The sequence below is a fragment of the Micropterus dolomieu genome, linkage group LG01 (genome assembly GCF_021292245.1).
Source record: "Micropterus dolomieu isolate WLL.071019.BEF.003 ecotype Adirondacks linkage group LG01, ASM2129224v1, whole genome shotgun sequence".
Classification (NCBI taxonomy): domain Eukaryota; kingdom Metazoa; phylum Chordata; class Actinopteri; order Centrarchiformes; family Centrarchidae; genus Micropterus; species Micropterus dolomieu.
The window spans coordinates 37,970,612-37,997,592 of NC_060150.1; the positions used below are offsets into that span (position 1 = coordinate 37,970,612).

Below are 26,981 nucleotides of genomic sequence, written 5' to 3' on the forward strand. Positions count from 1 at the left end.
TCATAAGGCAGGTAATTAGCTCCACACCAAATCTTCCTCAATAATATTTCACCCCATGAGCTCCTGTCAGCTTTGTGCTCTTTCAGCATCCCCTTGACAATTCTGATTGGATTAAGAAATTTAACAACCCAGATTGTTTCCTTTATGTAAAATGAAAATGTTCAGTTAGATCTATCTCCAGTGAGAAACGGGTTCGGCACATCTTTTTAAACACAAATCACACGTATTCTGAGAGACTAACATGAACCTCAAGCCACCACAACGTTTCCACACATCAATTCCAACAGAAAATACAATATAGTCTAATAAATCGAATTCTACGGGGACGCATGCCTTTGAGAGGCGGAAGCAGAGAATGAACTGTTAATAGACCATCTTGTCACAGCTCCAGTCCATCTCCACTCTCCATTCATATCTGTCTCCCTCATCTTCTGTCTGCTGCTCCCTCTCCAAGCTGCACCGACAACCTTATTTGTGATCTTTTTTGCTCTTCCACTCTTTTGTTCTCTCTCCTTAATAATCTGTGTTCTCTCCAGTCCTCACTTTATTTTCCCTGGAGACAATTTCTCTCTCTCTCTCTCTCTCTCTCTCTCTCTCTCTCTCTATCTCTCTCTCTCTATCTTTACTTGGCTCCTTCTCTCACTCCATCGCTCTCCACATCTCAGTCACAATAACAGCAGCGATCTATCAGAACATTTTCTGTAACCAGAGGGCAATTTTCTAGACTTGGCAGAGCAACAGCCTTTTGCTATACTGTACCAAGACACTGGTGTAACAATAACACCAGGAAATCTGACTAACACAGAATAGTGTGTATGCTGCAGCAGCAGCGTTAGTAAAGCAGCAACAGTCCAGGCCTGTGATTTTACACAAATTCACAAGGCTGCCATGGGCTGTGGATGACTGACATGAGCTGAGGAGGGAGAAGGGTGAATACAAATAGTGGTTCATGAGAAGGGTGGTGCTCAGTGGCCTAAGTGGACACAAGCAAGGGACTCCAATCAGGCCTGAACTTATCCTGTACCAATTAAGAACCCGCAGTTCAACGCCCAGGATCTAATTAAATCTCTTTCTGAGTTCTCACTGTGAAAAGATTGATTGAAAGTCCTGGACACAAGCCAGACAAATGAGAGAATGCAGTTATGAGAGAAGTTTTTGTTCTTTTAACAGGCACAGCTCTTGGCATTCAAGACTACATTGATCTTGGGTCAGACGTAAAGAGTTTCAATGCGGTCCCATAACTCAATACTCTACAGTACTTTGAAGAGATGATAAATGGGATCCGGCTGAGAAGAGGAAACGGAAGGCTGATGATGAGTGGGATGGTGGCGGTGATTATGTACTTTTTTCTTCACCCTGCTAAGCCTCTTTGTAATCTCTTTTGATCTCATTCTCTGCCCTCTTTCACATGCACCACCAAGCAGCAGTGAACATACTATTCCTGATGTAGACACAAGCACAAAGCTCAGGGTGGATGTTTTGCCCAGAGCAAGAGATGGGAAAGAGATGACAAATGTGTGATGGGACAATTTTCCAAAATATGAACTCTTTCCTTTTGAATATCTCTGTAACAATTTTGGATGGTTAAAAGGTAGCTGCTGGCACTGTGAGATGAGAGATTGGATATCACAAAGTTGGTTGAAGTAGAAAATGTAAATTTTCATTGGCTTCTAACATTCATAGTGGACATGACGAACATAATCTTTATTCTTAAGGAAAAAGATTTTGTGCTCCATAAAAGCAGTAAGCCTCATCTATAGCCAAATTGTTCACGCTTGGCTTTCTTTGGGATTTAATGGATAAGGCTGGTGATGTTCTATATTTTTCTTATTGTTAACAAATCCCGTTAAAAGTCAAAATTATTCTTACTAACAAGTATTGTCTGCGTAGCCAAAGCCTGATATAACGTATCCCTCTGCCATAAACCTTCACTGGTTTAGTTATTAAAATTAAAATGAATTTAAAAATGAGCCACGTCTGACATTTTGAGTCCTGCTGCTGTAAATACTCGCTAGTGCGCCAAATCCCTAGATGAAAAGAGTTCCCAACAAATGCTATTCACTGCTGTTAAGAGTAACATTAGCTAAAAATTAAGTATAAATTAAGTATACATTACTGGACTTGATTTTAAACATTTACGTCTTTAGTAGGAACCAGTGGGCTTTGGGTTGAGTGCCACAACAGGCTGGGAAAGAACATAAACAATCAACAAATTAACACTAGATAATAATGTGACTCTCCATCTCTCTAATGTTGAACAACTATTTAAACTAGGTATTTGATTCTACATTTGTATGTACTACTGTGTGAGACACAATGATTTTGGTGGATACATTTCCATGTTTTTCCTGTTTAAAAGACAAAGACCAGTGATAGCCCGGTGGGTGGTACATTCATCAGTCAGATATAGATTTGATTTGCCAGACCACAAAGAGCAAAGTGATAAAGGAATTGTGGGAATTACAGCAACACACCATCAAACAACAAAATATGCCTCATTTCCAGAAGCTGTTTATGTAACTGTGTCAAAGTGTTCTATGCTGTATTTTTGCCTTTAAACTCTAAACTTAAATTGAGACAGAGTGGTTATTTGGAAAACACTAAATCCTTTGAATTTATAAAACTGCTTGTGTAACTGCAACGTCCTCTTGGGAAGCATAATGGAGCATTCACTGATATCTTGACTGGAATTTTATTTAAGGTTATGCAACTCAAGGTTTCGGTGGTTTTGAATAAATTAACAGAAATGTGTATGTATAGAATAAAGCACATGTGGCGGACAGATGACCAAAGAGACAGAACTCATACAGCCTACCAATCTACCAATCTGTGGAAAGCTGATATTCCATTACTGAGCCAGTAAGTGTGCTGAGCCCTATCTACAGTGCAGGGCTGCAAGGACAACCCATCACAACACACACTGTTAAACCCTCAAATGGAGTTAAGAGGGGAAGAGGGGAAGAGGGAGAGAGAACAACCCTCATGTCACCCACAGCAAGTAGAGTGGGACCGAATGAGCATCTAGACCGCCACTTGGAGGAGTTACAGCTGAGAGACAGATGCATCGTATAGCTCAGAGGGCCAACAAAGGAACAAACAGATTAGGTAAAAGGAGGGAAAAAAGAGAACATGTTAGAGACAAAATGAGGATTGTGTGAAATTCACAGGAGAGATGAAGTCCAGATTTTTAGAGAGCCAGACTGCCTCTAATCTTGGAACAAAATTGAAAAAGCACAAATAAGAGGGTTTTTCAAACCCAGGGAATACAACATGCAAGTAAGCGCTGCTTGATTTTTGAGTGTCATGAGACAGGCAGGTGGAGAACAATCTGAACTAATGCTATTACGCTATACCTTCTATTTGTTTGGCTCAAGGACTCTGTAGCATGTAATCACATTCCTCTGAGACTGGCTTGCTGAATTAAGTCTAATAAAGCCCGGGTGCTGCACTTTAATTGTTTCTCATGGATCCATTCTGTCTTTCCCACATCACGCAGAATTAACCTTTACAACACAAACATACTTGAACCCTCCGCTATGAGAACAAAATAACAGTTCTGTAAAACTGCCGCAAGCGTTCAGTGTTTATGCTGTTATCATAAATACATCCGCATTATAAAAAAACTTCAGCTATCTCTTTACGCACTGCCTGGGTAGCCAAGACATACATTACATACATTCAGTCTTTTTTGAACAATCAAAACACAGCAAAAGGTCCAAACAACCAACTAAAACAAACAAATTGACAATTTATAATTATTAATGTAGTACATTTACTGTATTAAACTTGCAAAGACAGACTATTGATAACCTGTCTCATTTATGACCTTTATAAATTAAAATCATCAACAATTCAAAATTAAACTGAACTGGTTGCGGTGGTGATTGTGGTGGATGGAGGAGGAGGTAGGAGGGATGGGGGTATTGGTAGACATGTATATGCTTGAAGGTTTTAATGTGAATTTGTTTGATGTTTGTTCTTTATTTTTCCATTTGAAAAGTCCTTCTAATGACGGGTACTGGAAATTAGCAGTAGCTATAAATGCTGTGATGCATTGCATTGAAAATTGTTGCACAATTCTATATGTTTGTTGCATCTGACCCTATCAGGTAAACATAAGAAAATTCCCATGATTTACAATAACAATATGTTTCAGTTGTTTTTAATTACCATTTTGGATAATGTTAATTAATCTGCTATCATGGTTAAAATTGAGCAACACTGCATTAATTGAGTTAGGTTACAATAGACCTTTTGACAGCAGGAAAAGCACAGATGAAACTAATTTTGTTAACGCTCAGTTCCAGCAAGTATTCCAGTAAGCCATGCCAGTAAACCGGCATGTACAACACCAAAAGTAAGTGTTAAGTACAAGCTTGACCAGTGTTGCCAGATGTGACTGACAGAAAGTACTGTGGGTGTTGTAATGCACTGAAATGACATTTGGTTTTGACACTCATCAGTTATCAGTCATGGCGTGTCGAGCTGAGCCTAATGGACTCAATCTCAATAATGCTAATTAGAGGAGAGGAGCGGGCCGATTAATTGGACTATAGCCTAACTTTTTGTGAGTTAAAAGTCTCCAAATGGTACAAAAAGAAGCCCAAATTATCACAATCTGCCTAAACCTAAGACAAACTTAAGTAAACTCATAAAAATAAAGTAAAAAAATCTTTAAAAGTGTAATTCTTTCTGACCATTTGTAAGATGTGTCTTCTACACTCGCAGACCTTCTTGCTCCAGTAGATTTATTATTGTTTTCCATTAACTGCAAAGTCCATAATGTTTATACACTGCTTTAATCTTCTCATAAAGACAATAATAATCAGGTTCATCATTCAGTAGAGTGAAATACATAAATGTTGTGCAGCATCTCCGGCTCTTACAGAGCAAAGTGATGCGTGTTTGATAAGATGAAATTAATCAAGATGTAGTAATGATGTGACTTAGGAAGACATTAGGGAGGCGAAGTGGTGTGAATAGTGAGTGAGCTGAGGTGGGGAGGTGTGTTGCCGGTGATAGTCTCATAGACAAACACAAATGGGGAGAACAATGATTTGATAGTAGGATATCTGAACATGATCAACAATCCTGCCTGGGAGAAAAATGGGTTTAATAGTGCACAGTGCACCTCTGTCAAGTAAGTAGATTAATAAAACATTATACGCTCACTGTCATTATTATGCAACATTATTTGATTCATTTTGCACTACTCAGCACACGTCCTTGTACAGTAGCTCATTTGGCCTCAGGCACAATGTTCATGCTCCATGGTACTCCTATAACTCACTCCTTGCATTTCATTCAACTCACTTGAACCTTAATATTATTCCGCTCCACTGCACCACTGGACACTCGCCATCCCAACTGCAATTCCACTGCATACTGTGCCCCACCGGTTTGAATACACAACCAGAGTGAATATAAATTATATAGTTTTTGTGTTACCTTATTCAGGATGACAAAGGACATTAACATTATGTTTATGAAAATATTATTGTTTGGGGGTTACTTTCATTACAGGAATAGTTAAAACAGTCGGATCTAGAACTGGAAGGGGATTAGCTTAGCATACCAGACTGAAGGCATGGGGAAACATCTGGTCTGCCTCTCTCTAAAGTTCAAAAATATGCCTATACCAGCACCTCAAGCTCACCCCTCAACTGTATCATGTTTGTTTAATCTGTACAAAAACTGAAAAGCAACAAGTTTAAGGTTTTTCTGCATCAGTTGTTATGCTAAGCTAAGCTTCTCTATTTGCCTCCTGGCTCTAGTTCCAAAGTTAACGTACAGACATGAGAGTGGTATCAATTATCTCATCTAATTCTCAGCAAGAAAGCAAATAACCAAATTGCCCAGTAAGGTCTATTATCTTTATAGTGTACTTGGTAAATATTGAAGTCCTCACAAACACATTCAGCTGTCTCTTTTAAACATCTTTCACAATGCATACAGCATATATAAAAAAACAAAGAAAAAAAAACAACTAATCTACTGTAAAAGGTTACTTTTACCCTGTTTTTTCCCCACTGTATGTCAGTTTGCAGTGTTTGTTTTTATTGTGCCTACGCACCCAATCCACCAAATTCTACATTTAATTCACATCCTGCAGGGTTGTGATAATTTAACAGAGACTTCAGAAGACATGAGATGTGCTTGTGTAATTCTAATGTGCCACTCTTGCCTCATTAGGCACACCCTAGCCCCCTTCCCACCCCCACTTTTGAAATTCATATAAGCTAAGTTGACGGCTCCTGAACATGTGTTACATCTCACAGTTTACCCAGATAAATAAAAGATGTCAGCCACACATCAAAAACCATAAAACTATATAAACATTCATTTGCACGCAGAGACTAAAACACAGACCGGCAGACTAAACACTCACCCCTCCATCTGGCTGACACTGGCTAGCTCTCTGAGGCAATCCCATAAGGAGCATATAAAGTCATTAAATCAGTGTGTACACACTATGCTATCTCCCATTAACTTGTTACCTAGTGTGTAATTGTTCACAAGAGTCTGTGGGTTATACGTTTAATGCAGCGTGGGATCAAACTTACATAAGAAGATGGCCAATTGAAAAAAAAGCATGACTCAGAGGGAATGGTGCTCAGGCTTAAAGAGATTGATTCCTGTTTATGAAGCCTATTTGACATTCACATATTTCTGTGATATGAAGATTATATCTCTATGAGACAATAAATCAAGTGTATTATATTAAATAGAATTAGGTATTATATGTGAGTGCTTGCACAAAAGCAAACCAGATGCCTATATAGTTAGAATCATGAGCACCAGTGCTTTAGTGAAAACAAATGTGTACAGCATGTTACTAGAAGAAAGGATGATAAACATTATCACATATATTATAATATTATAATATATGTGATATAATATAATTATATATATATATATATATCATATTATAATTTCTGTACAGTGAATCACCAAATCCATGGCAGCATCTTTCATGGAACTGGTTTTATTTTCATCAGCCATATGTCCCCTCTATGTTGTCCTACATACTGGTGAGAGGAGCACACCTTGATCTCTACCTCAGCAAATCTGAATTGAAGGTACTCAGGCTATCAGTGGGGAATTTAAGGGGATTACACATGCTGAACAAAATAAGGCTTAGAGGGAATAGCACTCAACCTGGTGCATGCACACATAAACTTAATGCGTATGCACAATGGTTCAATCATCGTCAGGTGTTGTATCTGATTTTGTGTCTCACCACTGCTCTGATTTTTAAAACATTTTGAGGGATGATGGGGTAGTTTTTGCAAAGTTTGACCTAATTAAACTGTAACCTGTAAATAACATCTAAATTTGTAACTTGTGTCAAACCTTTTATCAAACCTACTGTCTTAGATACCATTAATGATATTTAAAAGTTTGTTTTTGGCATTTTGCCTTTAGGGTGGATAAGAAGATACATGGAGAACACGATGACAAGGAATTCAAAACTGGGGGTGTTGCATTTGCATTGTACTGTATGTAGAGCTGCAACAATTAATGGATTTATCTATAAATCAAACAACAAAAATAATAATCTGCAACTATTTCGATAATTGATTAATTGTTCATTTTAAACATCCAAACTTTCACTTGTTTAAGATTCTCAAATGTGAAAATGTGTAGCTTTCCTTTGTCTTGACTAATAGTACATTAAATATGTTGGGGGTTTGGATTTAGTTGGAAAAAAACATGTGATGACAACACCCTTGGCTCTAGGAAATCATGTTTCATGGAGAAAATAATCATAATAAAATTATAAAAACAATTGTTAGTTGCAACCCAATACACAAAAGCCCACTAATGTTTGATGTGTTTGACTGCACTTACATTTTGATGACTCCTCCCTGTACTATCCTCTCTGCACACTCCAAGCTGTGCCAGAGAATCTGAGAGAGAGTTCAGAGAGTCAGGATGAGTTGAGTGTAGGTTATAGTCTGCAGCAAGTGCAGTGCATCGTCCAGGACCTAAAGAAAGTGTCATCACTTGACGAGAATCTGGTGCCGGGAGGCCATCAGCACCACACTGACAGGCAGGAGTCACTCCACAATCTAGAGTGCCACGCGTAATCCTTTGATCTAAATCAGACACAAAACCTTCCTGTACGCTTACTCATTTGCATCCAGCGCCATAAATACACACAAACGCACAGCCATGGAAGCATATGTGTACTAGATTACTTTTAGCACTGGCTTAATACGCATTTATGAAATGTACAGGGACACAGAGTCATGCAAACTCAATGAAACTTGCATATCAATGCTGACTAAATGTACAAAAATGCTAAAGGAAACACGACCTTCAGCAAGTCATACTTTCAAATACAGATAAGAAAGTAGACAAATACTCGACCAAACTGTTTTGCTCACTGAGCCATGAAGGACACAGAAAATAAAGAAACTGGCTGCCGAACACAGAGATCAGCAGTTACAGTATTTGAGGCAATCAAGCAAAATCAAAGTCTGATCTACCTTAATCTTTGAAACGTCACCACTTAAAGTTATCTTAAATGACCAGTCACCTCAGAGCTTGAAGACACCACAGAACCGTATTAATGTTACCCTGAGCAGTAACTAGATGTAGACAACAAAGCTTTCTGCAGCCCAAACTGTAACACATCTACCGTCTGTCCTATACTCATACACAGCAGTCATTTAATCATTTTTATTGACGTTTGCTTTGGGGCAATCAGTGGATGTTGACGCATTACTACGGTGTGATCAAGTTTGTATTGGGCCTGTGTATAAATCAATAGACACACGTTGATTGTGAGCTATCATATTTCAGAATCAGAATCAGAATCAATTTTATTGCCAGGTATGTGTACACATACGAGGAATTTGACTCAGGATTGTACATTGCTCACAATGTGCTTACTTATACAATAATAAAATAATAACATAATAAAATAAAATCAGACACAAACTACAGAGTAGACAACACTAATATACACACTATGAACAAAACAATATAGACATATTGACAAATAGTGCAGTGATCAGAGTGCAAAGGATGCAAGAGTAAACGATTATTCTCATTATGTACATGTTGAAGGTGGATATGATATACAGGTACACATACACATACATGCATACATGTACACATGTACACATTGTGATGGAGCATAGTGCAAAGGATGCTGGAAAAAATAAATAAGACCTATGACCTTATGACCTGAGGTAGGTGTATTGGTATACAGTATATACAATATGACATAGTATGAACATAGTATGAGCAGCACTGAAATAGAGAATGGTGAATAAATAAATAATAAGTGGAAACCAGTAAACAGGTGCTGATTAGAGACAGAGTTACTGGGTTATTGCACAGGAATTGTTCCTGACACTGTGAGTCAGAAATTAGCTGTTCATCAGAGTGATGGCTTGTGGGAAGAAACTGTTCCTGAGTCTGTTGGTTTTGGCGTGCAGTGCTCTGTAGCACCTACCAGAGGGGAGGAGCTGAAACAGGTTGTGTCCGGGGTGAGATGGATCTGCAGTGATGTTTCCTGCCCGTTTCCTGACTCTGGAAAAGTCCTGAATGGAGGGCAGGTTGACACAGATTATTTTTTCTGCAGTCCTGACTGTCCGTTGTAGTCTGTCCCTGTCCTTTTTGGTGGCAGATCCAAACCAGACAGTGATGGAGGTGCAGAGGACAGACTGGATGATGGCTGTGTAGAACTGGATCAGCAGCTTCTTAGGCAGGTTGAGCTTCCTGAGCTGATGCAGGAAGTACATCCTCTGCTGGGCCTTCTTGATGATAGTGTCAGTGTTGGGCTCCCACTTCAGGTCCTGGGATATAGTGGAACCCAGAAACCTGAAGGATTCCACAGCAGACACAGGGCTGCTGAGTATGGTGATGGGGGGGCAGAGTGGGGGGCTCCTCCTGAAGTCCGAGGTCATCTCCGCAGTTTTGAGTGTGTTAAGCACCAGGTTGTTCTAGCTTTGTTGTTCCACGCATAGTTTTCACAGGAATGTTAAAAAATGTTAGATATGGAATACAATGATTATGTTGCCTTAATCGTTAATTCATCATTTTAAGACATCAGTGCTCATTATTGCTCAACTACTTTATTAAATTTTTGTATTTTGTGAGTATAAATATGATAGCTTATAGTATAAAGCTATCATTATTAATGTCTGGCAATGAGAAAAAGCTTAATTAGATGTCTAAATGCCTGGTGTAATTTTTTACAGGATTTGCTCCAAGAATTTATTGTGTGGCTTGCGACCAAATGCAAATTGTTTTTCAGCAAACTGTGCAGTGATGATGCCTTAAAATTGTCTGGCATTTGGAAACACGAAAGATTCCAAAAGCAATGCCAACGTTCAAAGGGTGGTTATAGTCAAAATAACGGAATGACTGAGTTTAGGCCTGAAGGAAATCCACCATTTGTCACAGCTGGCTGTGACAAGTTAATTGTCGCGTTTACCAAACTCAACTGCACATCAACAGTGCTTCAAAATATCATCGGAAATAAGAATAATCTTTCGTTGTCCAGTTTTTAGACAGATTTTCACTCACTTTATCTGTTCAGATCAGCCTAACATAAATGACTAATGGCTTAATCGTGCACACAGAGCACAACCACTTTGTTTTAATTTAAGTGACTGCATAAATAACAAGGTATAATGACTCACGCTTCAGTACATTTTGTTTGTCGCAACCTTCATATAAAGCAAATGAGCAAGAGAATTGTTTCTGCTAGGTGACACCCCTCCCCAATACACACACACACACACACACACACACACACTCCTCCTTTCCCTTTACCTCCCCTCCTACACACCAAATCACTATGACAGTGACTGCTCATCCCGCTGGCTGCCTCCTCGTCAACGCTGGCCCAGATTTCATCAGATTATACAAATGACATCATCAAGTGTGTGTGCTTTTGTGCATGTGCATGCATGGTTGTATTTTGTCAGCACAGTATATATTGCTCTATGTACCATGTGTGCATTCATGTATGCTATCACATTTCAAAGCTCTCAAAAAAGTTTTAGTATAATAAAAGCAACATAATAAAAGAAAAGGACTCTTGAACAAAACAAAGCTTCAGCACGGTTGAACGGTGAGGGTCCGGCTGGGTTTCATCACACTAAACTAATGCAAAGCGGCTCGCGTGTCTGTCAACACAGGATGTACATCTGTTCTGCGGGCCACTGAATTTTAAACAGCCATATATGCTTATATGCATCTCCAGAGACAAGATTCATCTAGAAGAGGGCATACAGACACTTTGACTTGCAAAGAATCATCCCACTGTGCAGCAGCAAACAGAGGTACAGTGACTCGCTTTGACTTCAGCCATACTGAGGTACTTCCCCCCTGCAGTGGCTATTTCACATACAATAGAAAACAACATTCAGTCAGGATTTATTGTTACTTTTTAGTGGGTTGCAGCCATATACACATGGAATACATTTCAGACAACAGTGCCTCAGTGGGATACAGCGCGATGAATCAAGAGCAATTCTATTTTGCAACTACATTATTTTTAAAAACTGCCAAAGGAGAAAAAGGTCTGAAAGTTCAACTGAAATCATAAACATAAACAGCAAAATGATGTCAATGTGATTTGACAAATGTATTGTAAATATATGTTATGGAAATGAAGATCTTTGGAGATACATCAGAAACCTTTGCCTTCAAGCCTCTGAGAGGGCAGGCTGTTGTCAGTGTATAATTGAATTTAAAATCTAAACTAAAATATGCACCAGCTAACCAGCTAATTAGCTCTGAGCCTGCAAAATTACATTAGCAGTGTTTTTTTCAATTTAATTTTAGACACTGATGTTTGTTTGGTAGCTCATTCTGTAAACAAACACAGTATTTCTATACAAGCACCGCGTATGGATGAAAGAGACAGTAGCTGGAAAGCTAATACGGGTTGCGTTACAAAGTCTGTGGCTCTTTTTGTGTCATGTTGAATTCCGCTGTCCTGCTGTGGAAGACAAAAGAACGATGATGGTTTCAACGCATTTCTCCATCTACCTAGACAAATAAACAAGACATTCTTATCTGTATATGCCCAGACAACAAAAAAAGACTAAATAAGGTACAGAATTTTTGTCAAAAGAGAACATGGGAGATACTATATACAAAACACATCTGTAAGCTGTAGCAGAATTTTTTTAAATTTTAGTTGGACTACCTCTGAAAGTTTCTGTAGTTGTCATATAAACACAACAATCTGAAGCAGTCCATAAAATGTATGATAATTATGGCCGATAAAGACCGTGAGAAAAGTGTTTATTGGCTACGTGTCATGAATAAGATCTTCTCTCACTTAGCTTTTTGGAGCCTGAGAAAATGCCCTGGCTTGTCACAGCTATCCAAAGCTATTGGCTAGTGATGACCCTGACTAAGCCATTTTCCTGCCTGTGCACCCCCCCCCCCCCCCCCCCCCCCCCCCTCTCCACCAGAACTGCCAAGGAGATTTGGGTGTCCTCACAGATGCCAGTATTTTATGCTTTCGACACGCAGGCTTTCACTGCCTGTCTGCCAGGCAGTGTGGAAAGCATTTGGGGAGAAAGAAAACCCTCAGCATCCTCTTCTCGTTAATTGATTTGCTTTCTGATCTCAAATAAGTGAGTAAAATAGGTGCCTGTTAGCATTTTCCACTGGTTCCTCTTTTTTGATGTGGCAAATACGAAAACAAGACAAGGATTTCTGAGAAAGAGACCAGAACTTTTTAAAGTATAATCCAGGCCAGAATCACCATCTTATGCACACTATAAAGTTCAATGAAATGCCTGTCTGGATGCAGTCAGGGAAGTAAGTGAGATGGAAATGAATATTCATTGACAGCGGGGATGAAACAACTTGAAGTCCCCACATCCTCTCAGCGTTGTCAGGTGGGTGAGTGGTTTGATCATTTACATCTTAGCTATGTGTGATGTTGGGCAGTACCTATATAGGAGCTGATGGTGAACATCACACTCGCCCAACCAGGCATCCTTTTGAACCAAATGGAGTGCACAAAATCTGCCAACCAAGTTACAGGTGTAAATAAGACAAACATCCTTTCATATTGAGGGTCATGAAACCATAGAGGTTGTGGAATGATCATTTCAAACTGATGATTCAGACAATATCTGTATACTACTAGAGACATTATTAAACTAAATCATTCTCTAGTCTGCCCATCTATTTATGTACAAACAATGGAATAACAAGAATGAAAACTCTTTTATATATAGGGCTTGTGCCAGGTGTTTGCTCCACAAGTCTTTCTGTAAATTTCTTAGGCGTCAGTTATGGAAATGAGAAAATAAAATAACAGGTAATGCTAAATTAAGCCCAGTTCCTTTTCCAGGCTGCGAACTTGTGTTTGCTGAGCTTATCACGGAAACTTGCTCCTCAGATCTATGCCACACTGACACATTCATTAATCTATAAGCGTTTGTTCACTTTTGAATGTGTGTGTGCGTGTGTGAGTGGGAACAGATGGAGTGTAGCGATACAGATAAAAGAGCCTAGTGATATGCATGAAGCAATGAGGCGCTGTCCGTGGTGCTGAAGTCATCCTCCAAGCTGCACTAACTTACTCTTAGGGACATTCATTCATCATTCACACACACACACACACACACACACACACACACACACACACAAACACACACTTTCAGCCAAAAACATATTTTGATCTCCCTGCAAATCTGCTGTCCTGAATTCCATCCAAAACCACTTTTATTATGTATATCTAGATTATCTATACTAAAAATGGCGTGTCCCTGAAAAGGCTCAGTGAGAACACAGGCGTAAGTGGTGACCTGAAAAAGTGGCGACCAATAACAGGATGAGAAGCCAGCCAATTCCACGGCAGCCCCATCAGTCAGCCCACAGGGCCAGACTGATGCCTGACCTCCAGCTGTCTGTCCATTTTGTGCTCAATTAGCAAAGAACTCTCTCTATCACACATGTGCAAATATCTCAATGCTTGTGACCTTTTTCTTCCCTGCTAATTAAATTACTAATAAATCGAGACACTAAATTTCTCTGTCACAAAAGAGTGGGTGCGGAGGTCAAGAGAGGAGATGAGCCGGAATGAAGGCGACATCGATGGAGGGGTCTGCTGATTCATTCTACTCCTGGGCCCCTCTGCAGGTGGGAAGTCAGGGATTAAAAAACAAAAAAGTCACTCGAGCAAAAGTGCAGGTTTCACATAAATTTTGAGGTTAACAGTTATTTAAAATAAACTCAATGTTCATTTTTTTCTTAAAGAGCAGCATAATTCTAAATCATATTCAATTTGTCTCTGTCTGCATCTAATTTAGATCTCCCCCAATCATCTTTTGACAGATTGAAAACAAAAGTAAAAAATGCATGTGGCCATATTTCTCTTCTTCCTGTGGGTGTCTGACTAACCATGACCTACTCTGCATGCACACCAAAATTACCGTGACTGTGGACTGTTATGTAGTTTGAGCCATTTTAAAGTGTGTATCAAAGTTGCTTTTCATAGTGTACAAAAAAAAGAAAAGAAAATGGCCTCTTGTGTAACTAGAAAAATAAGCCCTAATACGTCTGACTATGCTAACTGTGGGGGGGGGAATTAAATGAGGGGTAATCTAGATGATTGGCTGTAATAGGGCTGTGTCCGTCATGGTCGATCCACGCAGGTTATTAGATTGAGAAGAAGGTTTTTCCCTCTCATCTTCTCTCTCCCTCCCACCTCTTCCATGCCTGCCACCTTGGCATCACTCGTGTTTTGGCTTTGTACCACAGTAACAGCCCCTCCCTCCTCTGCCTCCACTCTCCCCTTTTTTCTCTCCCTGCAGCCAGCACGCAACATGGTGATTTATGGCTGAACTTAAAAACACCACACAACGAGCTGTGTTTATTTTACACCACTTCATTGACATTTTACAGACTTGTGTTCCAGGTCTCGTGTGAAATCATAAAAAACTGTGCTGATAACAGTTTGTTAGCCGGCTTCAATAATCTGTATGCGACTTAATTTGACAAATGACTGTCTCTAATAAGCCAAGAGATAATCCTGGAATTAATGCAAACATGACATTTGGTTTAGTTCTATTTGAATTATTGTTTCAGATTAATTATTACTCATACAATGTGACTGATTAGGAAGCCTTGCAACCACGCTAAACTGAATGAAGGTAGATGATACAAACTATCACAGATTGTGGAAAAAAATGAAAGGATATTTGATGCACTGAACTAAATATAACTATCACTTTTATGTTACAAAAACACTGACAGTATTGTAACAAGATGGCGAAGTGGCTACTAATGAATACTCCAAACTATAAACAATATTGAAATCATGTTGCTGACAAAACCAACCCTCCCCATGAATTAAAACTGCAATGAAACCAAAACTGCTAATAATTTCAAAGCCCTGCTACCGCTGAATACCATATTTGGTCTTTCTTTCTGTGCAAAAACAACCCTGAGCACCAGCACCAAGCATTCACTCATTCACACACTGACACACACATACAGTCACCATCTGTCATGCTATAACCTCCCTAAGCTCGCTTTCCCTCGCTGTCCTGCCGGGACACATGCTCAGTAATGATTCCGTAACTTTGTTACCACCTCATTATGGTGGTTAGTAAGCGCCATGGCTAGATTTACCACTTTGTAATGGACTAGCAATGTGGACTCATCAGCTTGAGTCGTATTGATTCACTGCACTGTGACGAAGAGACCGCTTGAGACTGCGTGGTAGCAATGCTGACCCCCACCTGCTCTCGAGCTACTGTCGTCATTATGCCCATCTGCTACATCTGATTATATTGCAGGGACAGTTATGGATCAACATTTTAGTGAAATATGTTGTAACTTAAATAAAACATTTCCGCGGACAATGGAAGGCTGTCATTTACAACTCCACAGCTTTCTGCGTTGAACAGGCTCCAGTCTCCCAGTATACACTGACTTATGTGTTTACACACACAGCTCTATAGTTTCACACCACCTGGGGAAAAAATATCACAGCAAAGTGACTTGCCTGGAAACAAAAATAAAAGCCAGGATCTGAAGACTGAAATGTGCAGGGAATTTGCGCTAAAACTGGCTCTGCAGCAGAATACTCTCAGATGATACAGCGTGAGGAGATGATGCCCAAGTTGCTGTGTGCAGTTATTATATACGGCAAATGTGCATTGTCTTTATACATTTTCAGGAGCTTACTGGAATACATGTGAAAGCAGTCTGTAATGGCTTCAGAGGAAGAAACATTTGCCTGTTGCCAAAGGGTTTCCTTTGAATGCACCCAGAAAGCATATGCATCTGCTCTGGATGTTTATTTCAACCTACTGGGGAACCTCTCAGGGGGAGCGCCATCAAAAAGAAAAGTGCTAATATGGAACTCAGCAAGGACTGAACTACTGGTGAAGTGGTAAGCTACTAGACGTGGAGACCCAATCAGATTAGTGAGGATAGAGTGAGTTTGTTGAAGCTAGGCAGGAGGGGTTAGTAGCATTCAAACTAGCCTGATGACCTTTTGGTTAGGAGATGACCAGTTGGTTTTTGGAGCAGATAATCCCTGGAAAAGCTGGCCTTACTGGCACTACTGCGGCCCATAGAGTACTATTTGTTTATATAATGGGTTTTGCCTACATTAACTGTTTCAATATGTCTGTGGGAGTTCAGGGCTTTGCATTTGTGCTGCAGCCATGTTCATTTACAGGAGCTACACATCATCTAACATCTTAGCAATGATACAGGGACAAACGGTAAATTCTCACTGCATATATTTAAATATTTCACATGTTCCATCGAAAGGAAGGTATTTATACCAAAGATGACAGTGATGTAATACAGTCCTTTTAACATGAACTCATGTGCTCTGTGTGCTTCTTCTGCACAGCACATTAGCCATCTCCTCCTTGTCCTAGCGCTCGCATTGTCTCCTCATTCATTGGCTCTTGTGCCTGATTTAGCCAGTGCCTTGGGCCTACAGCAACTGGCGGTGGTATAGAGGGCCATGTAAATGTCACCGTCTCAGAGGCTGTGCTCTGCAGAGCGTGAAATGAAATCAGGCAGAGTTTTAGGACCCTGCCTTTCCTCACATGGACATACCACACTACATGGGCCTATATAAAACTCATGTTATAATTACATCTGGACCCCCATCAAACCTCTTTTCTTTATCAATTATTTAAGTGTCAGATCAAAGGTGTTGCAGTCAATTCCAGGTGGGAATAAATATTGTCCCAACACTGTTAATGTTACAAATTGAAAACAGACCATTATTGCTATCCTGGGAAATTGGATAGCTTTGCTAATTCAAACAAATTCTACGGGTAACCATATCAAGATTCTGCATGTTGTACGCATGTACTGTATACACATAGGAAACATCCACTTAAAAGAATAATGGCTGAGCTGCAAGCTCTGTATGCAGGCACAGAAGGACGATGAGTAGTTCAGCGTTTCACTGCAGGAACAGTTCCCTGTAGGGTTTCTTCTACTGGGAAGGGTGGATAATTCCTTGTTAATTATTCTGTGTATATACACACACACACACACACACACACACACACACACACACACACACACACACACACACACACACACACACACACACACACACACACACACACACACGAGAAGGTCGTGGGTTCAAACCCCAGTTGCCCCCGGCCTTTCTGTGTGGAGTTTGCATGTTCTCTCCGGGTTCTCCGGCTTCCTCCCACCATCCAAAGACATGTCTCCAAAATTGTCCTTAGGTGTGGTTGTTTGTCTATGTGTGGCCCTGCGATGGACTGGCGAGGGTGTACCCCGCCTTTTGCCAGCTGGGATTGGCTCCAGCCACCCCCGCGACCCTGTACACAGGATAAGCAGTTGACGATAGATGGATGGATATACCAAGGCAAATTCCTCATATGTGAAAATGTACCTGGCAATAATCCTCATTCTGACTCTGATTGGCAGTACACGCGAGGAGCTCTCTCTGAATTAATGTCATGAACACAAAGGGGATTTAAGCCTGCGCTGATGCCATTTTGGATCCAAAACAACTGTGTCAAACCCCATAGTCAGTCAGTTCTGCCTCAGACCATTTCTTGTTGTCAAAGTTCAATATTCAGCCATTGATTCATCAGAATTCCTGCTCTGACATTCAGGCCACACAAGCCATCCTTGTAACCATTACTTTCTCTGAACTGACAGAGTGCTGTCAGCATTTAGATGAGCTCAATTAAAAACCCATATTACACTCTATTCAAAAGTGATGAGATCAATTAAAGGCTGTCATCACAAAATATCTAGCCTTTAAAATGCCCATTGTTGAAATTACCCTCTCTTGCCTATCGCCTCAATTAATCTCTCAGCCACGCACTTGCGGACATTTACAAATACGCTCTTCTATTCCATTTAGAGCTGTACCTTTTACAGCTTATCTTGTGTAAGGAGCTCTTAAATAAATCTCCTTGCTTTAAATAAACAGGAGCTGTGCTCACAAAAGGACCTCCCATGGAGACTCTGAAAGGCACATGACATGCTAATGTCCACAACTGTGTATTCTATGCAGAAGGTGGTGGCTGTTTTAAAGTACTGAATTCACTTAAGAGACACCAATAGATAGGGAGTTAATGGAATTTTGATTAGTTTCAATAAAACAATATTTTTAGCAAACTGTAAAGTACTTTAAAAGCTGGACCTGTGCATCAGTAATGTGCGCCAGCTTTGTAGAACCACACTTGAAATTTAAAATGGCTGAATGTAACTGTGATCACACGCTCTTTCGCTGCGTGACAGACCTGGCAGAGAGGAGTCAGTGCTGGGGAGATCTTTGTCATGCCCCTGATTCATCGTCATCCTCCTTCTCCTGTCACAGCCACTAAGAGGCAGCCAGGCCAGCTGCTACAGGGTACAGTAGAAAGCTGTGGCATGGAGGGTTGCTGGCATGTCAAGAGTAGCCCCTTCTCACTCCTCCACTTTTGCCAATTCCTACCAAACCGACACTGTAAGCAATCAATCTGCTTCTCAATCCGGGAGAAACATATGATGAAACCTTGATGGAAGTGATGAAGAGGGATTTTGTTTAAAGTTATAATCCTTGAGATGAAATCACATGCCTCTATGTACAGTATGATCAGTATTCTTTCCGCCAAGGCATTGAACAAATGACGGATTCACATGAGAATGATGCAGCATGTAATCCAGCTTTACTGTTCCTAATTTATCTGATTCATATCAAACCTAAATATTGCAGGAATCAGTTCCTTAGATTTCATGTACAATCACTAGGCATCTCCAAAAGATCATGTTAAAGGGTTACTCCAGTGATTGAGTATTTCACATCTGTAAAGTTGTGCAACTTGTGAGATTATGATTTTAAAAAGAATGGTATAAATTGAAGCAGTAGAGACCAAAAATATCCTCACTTTTGGTTCCTAATACGGATCAAGGTTCAAAAACTGTATCCTGCATTTCCCATAATGCAACTCAATGGCGTCTTTCATTAAATGGTCCCTGCCTCCTACATGCACTCTTCCTTTAAATGCCACATCTCCAGGTTGAACACTCAATAACCCCTTACCCCACCTGCTCTTTCCAAATAACATAGGAATTCAAACCAATGACCTGCTATCTATAATGATGTGAATGTCACTCTCTCTTACTCTAAATTATTAAACAGTTTCATAAATTCCAAAATGCCAAAAATTCAATAAGAAGGGAGATCTCTTGCATCTGGGTTGCAATTGCAAATTTCCTCGTCAGTGTCAGGGAACAGTGAAAATGTCACATTCATTTGTTATTAGAGGATGTAACACCTGTGCTGTGTCGAGGTTAAATAGGCTGACATGACACTGATTCATGCCATTCCCGTTCCACCGATCATCCCATCAAGGGGCCTAAGATTTGATGCGAAAATATTATTCCCAAAGACATAATTTATGTAGATGCCTCAGGAATATGAGACCTTTTTAAAATGTTGGGATGATAACAGGAGCTATTATCCTGTCTAGACAATTGTCAGACTATAAAAGTCATGAGTGCCTGTTCAGTAATAAGCAATTTATGTTATAAAGTGCTTCTATCTGGCACTGTTTGGTCAAAAAAACCTGGAAAAATATTATATGGTAAAGAGAAGACACACTACTCAGGATTACCATATACTGTTCCATGGATACCATAATCTTTAGTGCCTCCTGCCAAAATAGTATGATCTTGTCAAAATCTTCTCCAAAGAGGCATCAACAGCCCTCTCTCTTATCACTGTCAGTCTAATAGACAAGCTATCCAGACTTTCCTAAAGCTTCAGTCTGCATGCAAATGAGAGTCTCTGGCTTTACTGTGTACACATGCTAACAGACTGTGGTACAAAGAAATTACCATCAACTCAGCCACTGGCTTTCCAGATCTTAGATTAGGCTATAAATGATGTTTGGAATTATATGCGAAAACCCTGTTTGGAAATGTTTGTACAAACATTTAGCATATTGCCATTTATGAGGCATGACCGCTTTGTAATGGATGTGTGCCTTTCATATATGCTACCAAAAGATTTCATAAAAAAGATATTTCAACAAGAAATATGTCTACAACCCACTTCCATGCAGAGGCCTCACAATTTGAGCAGTGAGGGGCTTCACTTAGCTGCAAGGAGGAATAGGAAATTGTAAGTGAGAAAAATTTAAAATGTGACCCTTTTATGGAAAGTCACTTTAACAGCATGACTGTTATGTCACTTTTCTTAAATACTTGATATGGTTAGATATAGACATGGAGGAACTTCTCTACATTGCATATGGTAATGTATATTAGTCAGATCCTTCTGGGTCAAAGGTTGGATCGTCCTGGGTGGATGGTTTAGTTCAGCAATTCCCCTGACTCCTGATCTCAAATACCAAATATATAAAAATGTGCATTTTCAGTTTTTATGGTGGGTGAATCTTCCAAGGTTATTTTAAAGCATTGTGAATATAGCTTGTGAATAAGCTGAAGACAGAGTAAATGTACTGGCACAAATAAAATTTTACGAGTCTATGCTTAGTACATTCAATGTTAGTTCATTTTATATCAAAGTACCAAAAACCTGTGGAGGGGTCCTTTCTGTTAAATAAAGTATCTATTCACTGTAGATTTCATCCATGCCTAAGAATCTCTGGGATGATTTTCTTTTTCATTTCATTCCATTGTTAGGATTTCTCACTTTTGGCTATGTTCTCAACCCTCATTTATTATTTATTTACTTTTTAATTTATTTTATTTTAGTACAGTCTACCTTGTGATCCTGAAAACATGTAAAATCTACTTGTTGCAAGGTGCCAAGCCTTTCCTTTCAAATCAGTTACCAAAGAAACAAAAACAAAAACTAGAATGCGAAAAAGAGAAAAAGAAATGCAAGTGGAGTCCTTTGCAAAAAGAATAGAGACCAATCTATTGCATTTAGTTTTCCATCAGACCAGTCTCCTACATATATATTACAAAACATTTTTTGGCTACCAATTTGCCTTGCACATGATAACTGAAGGCTTGTTAATCTTTATGTACATTTGATTTGGCACTGCATGTACACACACACAGAGAGCTACTGACCATCAGCGTTAATCTACTTATGCGCATGCACACTTCGTTCTGAATTCAGAAATGTTGCCATAATGACATGAAGCAACACTTTCCAATAGTCATATTACCGTATGCATTAGATCATGCTTTCCATAGAATTATACCAGGCATTACAAATTTGCAATAAATGATAAATAAAACATACAGTATGTAGCAAACCAGGAGTAGGTGGATCCTAACTCAAGTGCATGTCTACTCTATTTGTATGTGTATGAGTGTATATGCAGCCTATGTGCAGTACATAATCCACTACAATATTTATATCTGTCTCTGTGATCAGAAAAATGGTCTATAGTTATTAGATTGCATGAGCTCGCTGCGTATAATCCACTGTGAGCCACTGATTCCACTATTAAACTACAAATCTGCTGCTCACAGGCTCAAATTATTGTTGATATCAGTTCTGCAGGTGACCATGCACCCCACCATAGTGGATTGCAAGCATCCAGAGAGAGAGAGAGTTATAGGATGACTATTTCCCCAGAGGATGATGTATTTGTTTGTCTATATTTTCAGTCCCTTGCCATCAGTGGAGAATATCAGAATAGGCAGCTATCAGTAAAACTATTTTAACAAGCCAGTCAACTAGAAGAGAGTTCGTGTTTAGAATGGCAACAATTGTGGGATGCGTGCACCATCACCCCACACGCACGTTCACTAACACTTGAAAATGGCTTAGCATTCAGCAGCTGGGATCACAGAAAGGGATATGCATCTGTACTGAGAGAGGGAGGGTGTACAGGCAGTCATCCCCAGTGTTTGGCCGAAGGCCTCCCTGGTGGATTATGTTACCCAACAATGGCAGTGGCCTTTCACACTTGGAGCATGCTCCAATAGCCGGAAGGTATACAAACCTGTCTTCCCCTTTTCCCCCCACTTTCCCACGAGAACTGACATTGTCCCCTGGCAAATGCAAGTGTACAGTATGTCTTTATATCTACAAATGAGTGCCCTAGTTTCCGGTGAAAGGCAAATAAAAAAGTAGACTATCACACCAAAGCATTTCAACAGAGCATGCTTCGGCATGAATGGCATCACACGTGAAACAGGACCCAGCGTCATTGCATGTTTTTGAGGCAACTGTGGCTGTTTGCATCTTGTAACTAATGAAAGATGGACAAGACAGAAGGCTTGACAGAACCGTGGAGAGATAATGATACTAATGATACTGTAAGCTACTGTGTGTTTAAATGTGTTATGTGTAGAGAAACACTATCAACACAGAGAGAAAGCCCGGGGGATAGACTGTAGCATATCCTGCAGGCATGAGTGGGCATGAAGGGAAGCTGTAATGGTAAACAACAGTCTTCATCAGATAGTCAATAGCTGTGACTTAAAGCTGCTGCACACACAGAAATCCCACCGCAGAATACTGTATCTACAGCAAAGTGACGTCATCAGTAATGTTCTTTGCCTCATGTTTCATTTGCAGCACAGTATCACAACAATGTGGTTTTGACATCCAAATGAATTATATTTTTCAATTAAGTAAATCAGACAGCTTATGTTATGGCAATTTCTGACATTTGAGGGTGAAAAAAATAAACAAATAAAAAATAAGAGTGAAAACCAGACGTTCTAAGGGAGCATGAGTGAGTATTTTCATCCTTAAACTCTGCAAAAGGCAGATAATCTCAAAGGAGTGGGATTAGTGCATTTTTTCCGGTGCTGAGTCTATGTTCATTCAGTGCGAGTAACAATCTGTCCGGGTACAGTGAGGCCTATTTCATACGCAGTGGCACACACTCTCCTCATGAGGGCCTGTAGTCTTCAGCGAATACACTTCATTAAGTAGTTCAGCTCTCTCTAAACCTCACAGTTTGCAGCACAAAACCAACAGGTTCTCCACTGGTTTCCCCAGGTAGCACACAGCTTGTTCTCCTTGCTTTTTTTAAAAAAAATTAAAAATTAAATTGGTCTGCTGACGGCACCCCCACGACCAATCTCAGCAGCTAAGTGTGCCAGATAGTGAGCAGGCTGAGATTACAGGACTAGTGCAGGACGGCTTGAAGGGTCCACTCAGGCTAAATGAGGAAGTCTTATTGGTGCGAGAGAGATCCCTCAGAAACAGAAGTTGTCGTGTTCTCATAAGTCAACCACTGAAAAGCAACAAGACGTAGTGGGACCAGACAGGGCTGTGCTCAGTAGAACAGTGCAGTGTAATTAAAATTCAGCAAAGAAAAGAATACAGCCTGGAACTACAGCACATCAGAGAATACTGCTATAGCTGACTCATCATTGCTGTCATCCACAACCATCATTACGACACGATTGTGACTTCTGGCCTTCCCTAATAAAACCTGAGGGGGACAAGTTATGAGTAACAGCTATGTCATCACTGTGCATTGCAAAATCTTCTTTGCCGTCATCATCTATTTTTTTTTTTTTTTGTAAACCCTTGGGGTGCTAGAAAGCAATATTTGTGCCACTACTAGTCTTAGCCTCCTTCTGCCCTTCAGGCTGCTCAAATCTGATGGTCCTTTTATAATTTCATTTTAATTTCAGGGCTCCATGGCTTCAAAGACAAGCTCAAAACAGAACAGAATACACACAAACAAGGACTGTGCGATAACACATTTACATCCGGACAGCATAATATGCATAATTTCACGGGAAAGTGAGACTTGCTGGGTATGGAAGAAGTGTGAAAAATGCACAGAGATTTTAAAATATTCAACAGCGCTTATCTCCGCTCGAAAGCATCCTTAATATTCCACAGGCAGCTTGTGGAAAGCAAGCAGCTGAGGCAGTGTTTACAGGTATTTTTTAGCAGAGCAGATCTCATCGTGTTTTAACTAAACTGCTGCTACTTATTTCAACAACAGCACAACGAAGTGCAGCATAAGCCATCTGATAATTGACATGGGAACAGAAAGACGAAGTCAGAAAAGAGCCTTAAGTCGGTGGATTCTTATATTCTCATCATCTGCAAGGTGGCTGAGAAAAATGAAAATTATATATGGAGGAGGCCACCACAGCTGATAACAGTATCAAGACAAAAGGGAGGCTAATGAAGCACAGGCACGAGGTTGAGAGTTCAGCACAGAGACCATCATTATCTGACAGGCAGAGGAAAGGCAGCTAATGATTACTCAAACACTCCATCTCCACAGTCATATGAAGCCACTGTAGTCAGTCATACGAGTGGGATGCAGAGGGTCTCTAATGGGGGGAACTTGTTTAACAAGAAAAGCGTGCACGTTGACGGTTTAAAGAAGTGACACAGGCACCGAAGGAAGATCAACAGATTGTGGGACTGTTAGCTGCTTCTTGTAGATAACAGAATGCGCTTGCAAAAAATGTCTGCCTTGCAGTGCCTTATACTCGGAGCATCCAAGAAAAAGCAGATAAAGGGGAAAAGGAAGGGGGGTCATTCAATATGCCTCTTATTCTGTACCACATGCCTGAAGTCTGGAGGATCTCTGTGAGCTTTCCGTCCATGTTCCCATTCCTGTATTATTCAAATGCTTAATTTGTTTTGGTAGATCACTAATGTTTTTTTTAGATTTAGTTGACCTCTTTGCCTTTGTCTCTTCCTACCTCCCTTGAATCTTGCACTAACTCTGCTGGAGTCAGAATAACAATTACCTTTTTTTCCCAATTGGCTCAGTGCTCCTCCACACACAGGCACAGTAATAATTACAGAGTCTACTGTAATAGCATATCATTTCCCATCTACACCAGGAGCCATTAACACAGCTTTATTCTGGTAGACCAACTGGTTGTGCATTTACATCAGACAAGTGATCCATTCATATCCCAGCTGTAGTAAGTCTAGAGAGTAATTTACAGATGTAATGTTGTTCGTTTAAGCCGACTGATTTTGCGGGCTACTACTTGCGGCTGCACTTTAATGACTGAAATCACACATTCAATCCGGGGCTGTGCTGTCAGACCACATGTGCAGACAACATGCAACACCAAGCCAATTTCCAAGGAGGTTGGGTGAACCAAAGAGCCTGAATGAACCGATAGAGCAGATTGACATGGCTATATAAAGGACATATAGAAAAGAGGGAAGGTTCCCTAGTACCCATCAGTTGAGAGTAGAGTTGAGCAGCCTGGAAGAAGATGTGGTCAGATTAACACCTCTAAGCCAAAGAGTGATACGAGGACACATGTTCAGCTGACCATTATTGTATCCTCGTCCCACAAGTAGCTGCATTTCTCGTGCTTCCAGTGTTTAACAATCAAAACCGCTTGTTTTGTTTTGTTAGTCTTGCAATAAAGAGCAGAATTCTGCATATTATCGTCATATTAAAATGCCAAAGACGCAATTGCAGACGCGGTTGTACCGTCAAGGCGCACGGATAGAGGAATTTAACCGTGCCTCATTATCACTTAGGGCAAGTGGTCGGGACGGATGTCAACGTGCCATATAGGGGAAATGCAGACTAACAACTGTGGCCAAATTTTTTTTTTCTTTAAGTGTCCTGGTTTATAACAAAGTTATGGAAATGTGTGCAACCAATGCAGTCCATCATGTCGCCTATACAATTTGTCACGTCCCGGACTGCACATTCAGGAAAAAAAGTGGCGGATGAAACATGTTTTGATAAAAGAGATGCGTCTGTTATAAGTGATGACAAGTGCAAACAAATTCTCACTGCAGAATGAATGACACGAGAAAACAGTTTGCGCATTTTCTTCCTTACCTTGTCAACACAGAACACTGGCCGTCCGAGAATCGCCTCGAGAGTATTCCCCTGAATGTCGCTGAAATTGCGTTTTTGCCTTGATAATATAACCAGTCGGGATTGATCATATAGGACGTCACTTGGAGGTAAGGTCCCACACACTGTAGTATCTTCCTGTTTCGCTCCTTCTGTGGGCTGCAGAGGCATCACTGACCGTATGAAACAGCGCTTCACATGAACAGAGAGAGGGAAAATCCGACCTGGAGTCTGTTGTCTGGATTCTTCAGCGGTCCAGTCCTCTTAGTGCATTCCATCCATCCATCCATAGGGCTGGAGCCTATCCCAGCTGACATTGGGCGAAAGGCAGGGTACACCCTGGACAGGTCGCCAGTCCATCGCAGGGCCACACATAGACAGACAACCACCCACACTTACATTCACACCTAAGGACAATTTAGAGACACCAATTCACCTAGCCTGCATGTCTTTGGATGGTGGGAGGAAGCCGGAGCACCCAGAGAGAATCCATGTGTACACGGGGAGAACATGCAAACTCCACACACCTCTTAGTTCTACATAAGCCTAATTGTAAATGGTTTGTATTTTCTTTCACCCATTTCACACATTCATGACAGTTGCTAACTACCCATTCATTCATATTCGGGAGAAATTTGGGGTTCAGTGTCTTGCCCAGGACACTTCAACATGCAGACTGGGGATTAAACCAGGGACCTTGCAGTTGGTGGACGCTGATGTGATCTCTACCCTACCGCC

The 26,981-nt window shown here is 40.4% G+C and overlaps 1 protein-coding gene across 3 annotated transcripts in view; it reads right to left on the bottom strand.

Moving 5' to 3' along the window:
- dlgap1b (discs, large (Drosophila) homolog-associated protein 1b) overlaps window positions 1–26,303 on the bottom strand; it is an 88,951-nt gene extending 62,648 nt beyond the window's left edge. For all 3 annotated transcript variants that reach the window (XM_046057498.1, XM_046064996.1, XM_046072724.1), the window contains exon 1: window positions 26,226–26,303. The gene's annotated coding sequence lies outside the window, so the exon portion shown is untranslated. The remainder of the gene's footprint in view (window positions 1–26,225) is intronic.
- Between the last annotated feature and the right edge of the window lie 678 nt (window positions 26,304–26,981).